Below are 8,272 nucleotides of genomic sequence, written 5' to 3' on the forward strand. Positions count from 1 at the left end.
CCCTTCCGCTCCAAAGCCACCGAGATCATCTGCGGCATACCCCAGGGCTCTTCCCTCAGCCCGACGCTGTTCAACATCTACATGGCACCCCTCGCCCACGTAGCACGATCTCAACATCATCTACGCCGACGACACCCAGCTGATCCTCTCCCGCACTAAAGACCCTCACACCGCCGAAACCAACCTCCACGAAGGAATGAAGGACGTTACTGAATGGATGAAGAGCAGCCGATTGAAGCTGAACTCAGATAAGACGGAGGTCCTCATCCTCGGCCCCACCCCCTCAGCCTGGGAAGACTCCTGGTGGCCGACAACACTGGGAACAGCACCGACACCCACCGACCAGGCATGCAACCTAGGGTTCATCCTCGACGCCACCCTATCCAAGCAGGTCAACGCTGTCTCCTCATCATGCTTCAACACCCTCCGAATGCTCCGCAGGATCTTCAAGTGAATCCCCACTGAAACAAGAAAAACAGTCACCCAGGCCCTCGTCACCAGTATGCCGGACTACGGAAACGCCCTTTGCGCAGGAACATCGGCCAACCTCCTTAGACGGCTGCAACGCATCCAGAACGCCTCTGCACGCCTGATCCTCGACAACCCCCGCCGCAGCCACATCACCCCCCACCTGAGAGACCTGCACTGGCTCCCCGTCAACAAGAGGGTCACCTTCAAGCTCCTCATCCACGTGCACAAAGCTATCAACAACACCGGCCCAGCATACCTCAACAGACGACTCAGCTTCCACACCCCCACCCGCCAGCTCCGCTCCGCAGGCCTCGCCCTCACCACAGTCCCTCGCATCCGAAGAACGACTGCCGGCGGCAGATCCTTCTCCCACCTCGCCACCAAGACCTGGACACCCTCCCCACAAAACTATGGCAGACCCAAGACCTACTGGCCTTCAGAAGACTCCTCAAGACCTGGCTCTTCGATCAGTACCTGTACCCCCCGCCATCCCCCCGCGCCTTGAGACCCTAATGGGTATATAAGTGTCTTGGTTGATTGATTGATGAGATTCTGCGGTGGGTGTGAATGATGCTGAGGTGGTTGTGAGCAGTGGCGGAGGTGATGCTCAGATGATCCGGAATGATATTGAGGTAGTGCTGAGTGATGCTGATGTGGGATGGAGTGATGCTGAGGTGGTTGTGAGCAGTGGCGGAGGTGATGCTTAGGTGATCCGGAATGATATTGAGGTGGTGCTGAGTGATGCTGAGGTGGTGTGGAGTGATGCTGAGGTGGTTGTGAGCAGTGGCCGAGGTGATGTTCAGGTGATCCGGAATGATATTGAGGTGATGCTGAGGTGGTGCTGAGTGATGCTGAGGTGGTGTGGAATGATGCTGAAGTGGTTGTGAGTAGTGGTGGAGATGATGCTAAGGTGATCCGGAATGATATTTAGATGATGCTGAAGTGGTCGTGCGCTGGTTCATGCTTATGTGATGCTGAATAATACATAGGTGGTACTGAGTGATGCTGATGAGGTGCTGAGTGATGCTGAGGTGATGCTGAGTGATGCTGAGGTGGTGCTGAGTAGTGGTGGAGGTGATGCTGAGGTGTTCCAGAATGATACTGAGTTGATTCTGAAGAGGTGGTGCGCTGGTTCCCAGGTGATGCTTATGTGATGCTGAATGATACATAGGTGGTACTGAGTGATGCTGAGGTGGTGCTGAGTGATGTTGTGGTGATGTTATGCCGATGTTGTGTAGCTGAACTGTGCTTATGTGGTGCCAAGTGATGTAGTTTTTGTTCTGTGTTGAGGTGTTGCTGTTTATTGGTAAACGTGCTTGCAGTTTCATGTTATTTTTAAGTGACATAGCATATACACAACATGCACGTGTGCCAGCACACATATATACACCCACTAATAAAGCTATGAGAGTCAGTAGTACATAAAATTGTACATGAAATAAATTAGAAGTTGTAAATTGAGGAATGTTTCAAAGTCACAGAGTTGAATGAAAATTGAAAATGTAAAAATGTGGATTTTAAAATATGTGGCCGTAGGCTGGTTGAGGGGGCATTCTGGGTCATAGGACAAAGAGGGCGGGTGTATTGGCACCTCTGTGCACACATTTATTCATGCACTTGAATATAATGCAAAACAATGCATTGATAACACAAAGTGGACATGTAGCTCTATACAAAGGCTCTCAATAAATAAAGGGGAGGAGTCTAAAATTACATATAATGGCCTTTCCTGAGATCCACTGTGCTTTACTTTACTCTAATGTGTTTTTTTCTATGAACATCACAAGAGGGCGTATTTGCTATACCAGATCTGCACATCAAAATATGTCTCTTTCCTTTGCAAAAAAAGATTCACCTACGTACGCAATTCAAATTTTAAATATTGAGTGCAACCTGGGTGTAGAATGCTTATCCACCTCAAGCATTAAAGAGTGACCATCTGCCCACCAACAGCGTAGCAGAGTACCACATCAACAAAGAACAAATACACCCACGCACATCACTTAGAGTCGCTTTTATCCTTGTGCAAACCACAATTTTCTCCAATTCGGATTCTTGCAAGCACACTCCTTTTCAATCCAAGGGAGTCGCGTTGTTTAGAAAAATGTGTATTTTATTTCTTTTTAAAACAAAGTGCTTCACAGCCGACGCGCGTTTCGCCCTTTGCGGGCTTCCTCAAGGCCAGTTTCCAATGTATTCAACACTAACAGAGTTAGAGTATGGGCTTGTCACTCTGAGTAACTCTTCGTATGAATTTCACCAAGAGTATATTCCAATCTTTCTTAGCACAGGCAATAAAAGCAGTAATCTTGGTATTTTACAATCCAGGAGCCATGATAAGTTCCATCGCGAACGCCATTCCTTTCAGCACATCTCTGTATCCAATTTCCAGAAACCTGTAGATCGATATGTACTAGATACCAAATAACGCCTAGAGACGATTTACCTATCACTGGTAGGCTCTATATAGCGCCCAAATAAAGAAATGAGAGAATATGTTTTTCAAGGCGTGTACATATCAAAGTAACTATCCCACGAAAGTGGTTATTTTTGGGATGTTTACATTCTTTCAAATGGGCATTACCCATTACAGAAACTCTCTTTAACATAGTCGTGTTACGGGTTTCTTTAAAAGGAGAGCAACAAACATTATATGCAAATGTGTTTTTATCAAACACATCAGGGACAATACGGTTTAATAAAGAGTGGATTTTTCTGTTTAATAAAACTGGTTTATGGACATCTAGGTTAACAAGTTTACTAATGATGCTCTATTACAGATAGAAAAAAAGTTATTCCTGCGGTAAAAACAATAACACAATTAATAAAGAGATTTGTGTGGAACGGGCAACAGGTGGAGCATTCTGGCATGTAAGGAAATTAAAAATTGTCTTAAAATTAGTGTGGGTGGATGGTTTTCCGAGGCACGACTTAAAGTACATTTAAGTTATATTTGAAAGGGCAGCTGCCAGAGAAGGGCTTTTATTGTCCCCACGCATCGCCGACCCCATTGCCCCTTTAAAGCGCTCCAGTGATGGTTTTGGGAGTGTGTTTAGGGTACCGCGAAACAGTCGAAAGGGTTGGGCTATCGTGCCGTTAAGTCGCAGTCTGACAGAGGGCCCAGTGTACAAGAGGGCGGTGGTAGAAACAAATCCCTCAGGCATACACATGCGACGCATCGCTGAAAGAAAAAAGGGCCATTCTAAGGAATCAAAGGCCTTTTCAGCGTCAAGCAGTACTGCAGCTGCTGGGGTCTATTCTATGAAGTACTGCAAACAGAGTACGGAGGTTGAGCGAAGTGGAGCGATGAGGCACGAACCCAGACTGAGCCGGCGATATAATATTTACCATCAGTAAAGAAAGACGAATCGCGATGACCTTGGCCAATATTTTATAATCTAGTTTCAATAGTGAAAGGGGTCTGTATGAGCCACATAGTGAAGGTCTTTACCCGGTTTAAGGAGCAGAATAATGACGGCTTCTCTAAAAGTGGGGGGAGACAACTTTTCTCCAAGGCTTCCGCATAAACCTCAATCAAACGCGGAACTAAAATATCTTTGTATGCTTTGTAAAAATCCGCAGAGAACCCATCCGAACCAGGTGCAGAGGAGCCCCAGAGTGCCTCAATAGCTTCCATAATACTGTCTTGGGATATAGGTTAAAGACCTTATCCCGTCGCTCCTCCCACTCTGGACTAAAATTATCAACAGCTCACTCCAACAAGGGACCATTCCCGACTCCCTCAAAGTTGGACAAGTCACACCACTACTAAAGAAACCTACAGCCGACCCCTCTGATCTAAATAATTACCGTCCCATTACTAATATTCCGACCCTTGCCAAACTGCTGGAAAAATGCGCACAAACTCAATTGACTAGACACATTAATCAGTTTGATCTACTCAACCCTCATCAATCAGGCTTCAGAGCGGACCACAGTACAGAAACTGCTATGATTCACATAATTGACGACGCCCTCCAAATCCTGGATCAAAACGATACCTGCCTCCTTATCCTTCTTGATCTCTCTTCTGCATTCGACACCGTCAAACATGAGAACTTACTCGAGCTCCTAAACACTAGAATGGGTATATCTGGAACTGTGCTCAAATGGATCACGTCCTTTCTACACAACAGAACGCAGAAATTCAAGAGTAACAACTTGATGTCTTCTCCTATACCGGTATCGCTAGGCGTCCCACAAGGATCCTCCCTATCCCCAACTTTGTTTAACTTAGTTATGGAACCTCTCACCACCTTGCTACAAGCATCCAATGTTCAATTTCACATGTACGCCGATGACACCCAACTCTATCTCAAAGTACAATCACCCAAAGACATTATGCTCCTGAATTCAACGATCAGAAGCACCCAATCATGGTTGGCCGCCAATCATCTGAAACTCAATGCTCTTAAAACGGAATTCCTCCTGATCTCACCTCCTGCGAAGTCCAATACCACCCAAATCTGGCTTAATCACCTAACGGCACTCAATGTTCAACCCACCATCGTGGACTCAGCAAAATTGCTAGGCATAACACTTGACACCAACCTCAACATGCAGGAGCACATCAACAAAGCAACTAAGGGGGCAAACTATCAGATCAATACCTTAAGGAAACTCAAACCCTTCCTTCCAGCCAAAGATTTCCAAACTGCGGTACAAGCTCTAGTTATCCCCCGAATAGATTACGGCAGCATCGCCCTCTGCGGTCTCCCACTAACTACCACGGCACCCATAAGAGCTTCTCTAAACGCCGCAGCGAGACTCATCACTGGATCAAAAAAACACTCACACATTTCCCCCGACCTGAGAGCCCTGAACTGGCTGCCTTTTGAAGCCAGAATACATCTGAAAATCGCCTGCATCACGCACAAGGCTGTCCACCTGAGTTCACCCGGATACCTCGCCCAGAAGTTGACGATCTCTGGAGGCTCTAGAAAGACCAGAGGCACAAACAATCTCCTGCTAAAGCCCCAAAGTTCCGCAAGGAAAAAAAACGTATAAACGCTCCTTCTCAGGAATGGCGCCCAGGATCTGGAACTCACTCCCCCCTGAAATCAGGCTCATCTCCTCTACCATACTTTTTAAGAAAGAAGTAAAAGCTATCCTCATGGCTAAATACACTTGAATTGTTCTTGGGGATGATTTTACAGACGTTGTACCATTCAGTTATACTGATCTTTTATGCTTTTTGTATGACTCGTATTATTGACCTGCCTGAGTGTTTACGTTTTTAATTATTTGTATCTGTTTCATTACTGATGTATCGGGCTGACTATGTTCCCACATATATCTTCCCCACCCCAATTGTTATATACTCACACGCTGTTTCCTTTATCTGTAAAGCGCTCTGATATCTGTAAAGATCTTGTTCGCGCTATATAAAACTTACAAAATAAATAAAATAAAATAAATAGGAATCGCAAGAAATTCCTGCATGTGTTTCTCTAAATAGACTAACGCAATTTCAGCAAGGTAATCCTCCTGAGATTTGAGACCACAACCTATTCTGGAGGAGTATAGTGTTTTAAAATAGGATAGAATGTGTCACAGATCTCAGGAGTAGAGTACTCCAACTCGCCATCTGGGGACGTAGGATCATTTTCATGTTTTCTTTAACATGAATAGTCCTGTGCTGCAGGAGAATGGGATGGAGTTGTTTGCAAACAGGGCCAATATTTATAAAACACTATGAACTAATACTGAAAGAAATATATTTTTTTACGGACTTTAAAATAAGCCTGAGCCGTGCCCGCGAAAGTCTTCCTTAAGTAAATATTATCTCAATCATTTCAGTGTTAGGATGGAAATACATCTGCTTTAATTTTAAGAAGAGTGGGGGCCTTCCACGAGACTGCAATTTCTGTCCTTACTAGGTTCTAGCGGGAAATCTCTCTGGACTGGGTGTCAAGGAACTGAGCGCTGAAAAGACGCAATTTACAGAGGGTTAAACTGCACTACAGTAAGAAGCATGCTGAAGGATTTCCACAGATCTACGGTCATCACAGAGGTCTAAACATATTTAATCACACAGCGGAGCACGTAGTCTTTACGCCTAATTTTTGCTTGTATAAAAAAACACAATCATTAATTTTACACAAAGGAATCAGTGGCCTTAAAGGTGTCCCTAGATGCTTCCAGGAATGCACCTTTTCTAATGAAGTACAAAAGCTTCTTGTCGATTTGAAATAACTTAAAAGAGCAAAAACTTGCAACGGGGATCTGAGCGTCTGTTTTTCCGGCATAACAAAAAAAACAAGTAGTCCCTAAACAAAACTAACAAAGCCAGACAGCGCAATAAAATAGTAGTTGGTTGGTGCTGCTTCCGATAAAAACGGAAGCGATGCATCGGATCAACAGCCAACAGAAACAAAGATAACAGCAATGTCAGACAAACAAATCGCAAGGGGCAGGAGAAATTCAACGGAGTTTGAGCCAATAAATAGCTCTGCCAAGGTGAGACCTAAAAAAGAAAGCTAGCTATGTTCAAACATAGTTTAGCAGTGAAAGATAGAAAGGTTCTGAAAACTTTACCAATGTCCATCAATGATGGAGGTATTAATGGAGAAGTTGGCCCTTTTGATGGTGATGGAATTGAGGATGAGTATATTAGTGCCATGAAAGTGCAGGAGGAGAGTAAGTTTAGTGGTGGAAAGGCACACATTTCTCTCATGCTCAATTAGCTGGCAATTCTATTGAATAATATGTTGAAGTATTAAGAACTTTGGCAGCTTCAGGCTGATTTAAGGAATTGCATGTAAAGATAATCAGGGATCAAAGATCAAATGACTAGCAGAACAAAAATTAAAATACAAACAAAAAAAAATATGGGGTTAATGGATCCATCATTGGAAAAAAACCTGACAATGCAAGTCAGATTGAAAACATCTCCATATGTCAAAGAGCTCAGCGAAAGCCAGTATAAGTGATCTGAATGATGAGGGATGTTAATGCATTGCAAAATTTAGAGCCGAAGAAAAATAAGTTAGTGGAACACAATGCACTGGAGGTACAAGTTGCTACAAGAAAAAAAACTGTTACAAGTATGGAAGTATAAGACATCTGGCTGAGTCGGCCTCATCTCCTGCAGTCAGGGCTAGATTTTACAAGTTTAAAACATTGGGACATTTCACTGGTTTGTGTAGAAAGGGCAATTATAAAAGGTGTGAGGAAGGTGAATCTAATTAGAGAACAGGAGAGTGAGAAATTAAGACATTAATGATGCTGACTAGGATGAAGAGGACGGTATGGTATGGCGTGAGGAACATTTTCAAAGAAATTAAAAAATAATTACTTCAAAAAGTGACGTGGATCAGAGTGATGCTTATCATCCACCGAAGAGCACGGTATAAACGAATTGAAAGTTTACATATGGGAGGATTCCTGCTCCCCATATACATTGACAAATCTATTTGGGAGACAAAAAAAGAATGCGACGTAATGCCACAAGGGTATCGTGGATTGAAACTTACAGTAATTGGATATTTTGTAGCAAACGTAACAGTACAAAAACAGGAACGTTGTGGGAAAAGCTTATGTAGCGGAGAAGGGAAAAACGTTATTGGGGTAGAAGGAGACATTTGCGTTGGTAATTTGACTTGATCCCAATTACTCCCATCAAGTATTGCATACTTCACAATCTTCCATGGAAAAATGGAAAGCTAGTTATCTCAAAATATTTGCTATGAGGTTAGTATGTTTAAAATAAATTGATCATTGAATTGTTCTAAAGGAAATTTAAACTCCGAAGGTACATAAGTTATGAAATGTTCCATTGGCCCTACGCAAGAAATTGAAA

Source organism: Lissotriton helveticus, chromosome 2_1 (assembly GCF_964261635.1).
Source record: "Lissotriton helveticus chromosome 2_1, aLisHel1.1, whole genome shotgun sequence".
In the NCBI taxonomy this organism is placed as follows: domain Eukaryota; kingdom Metazoa; phylum Chordata; class Amphibia; order Caudata; family Salamandridae; genus Lissotriton; species Lissotriton helveticus.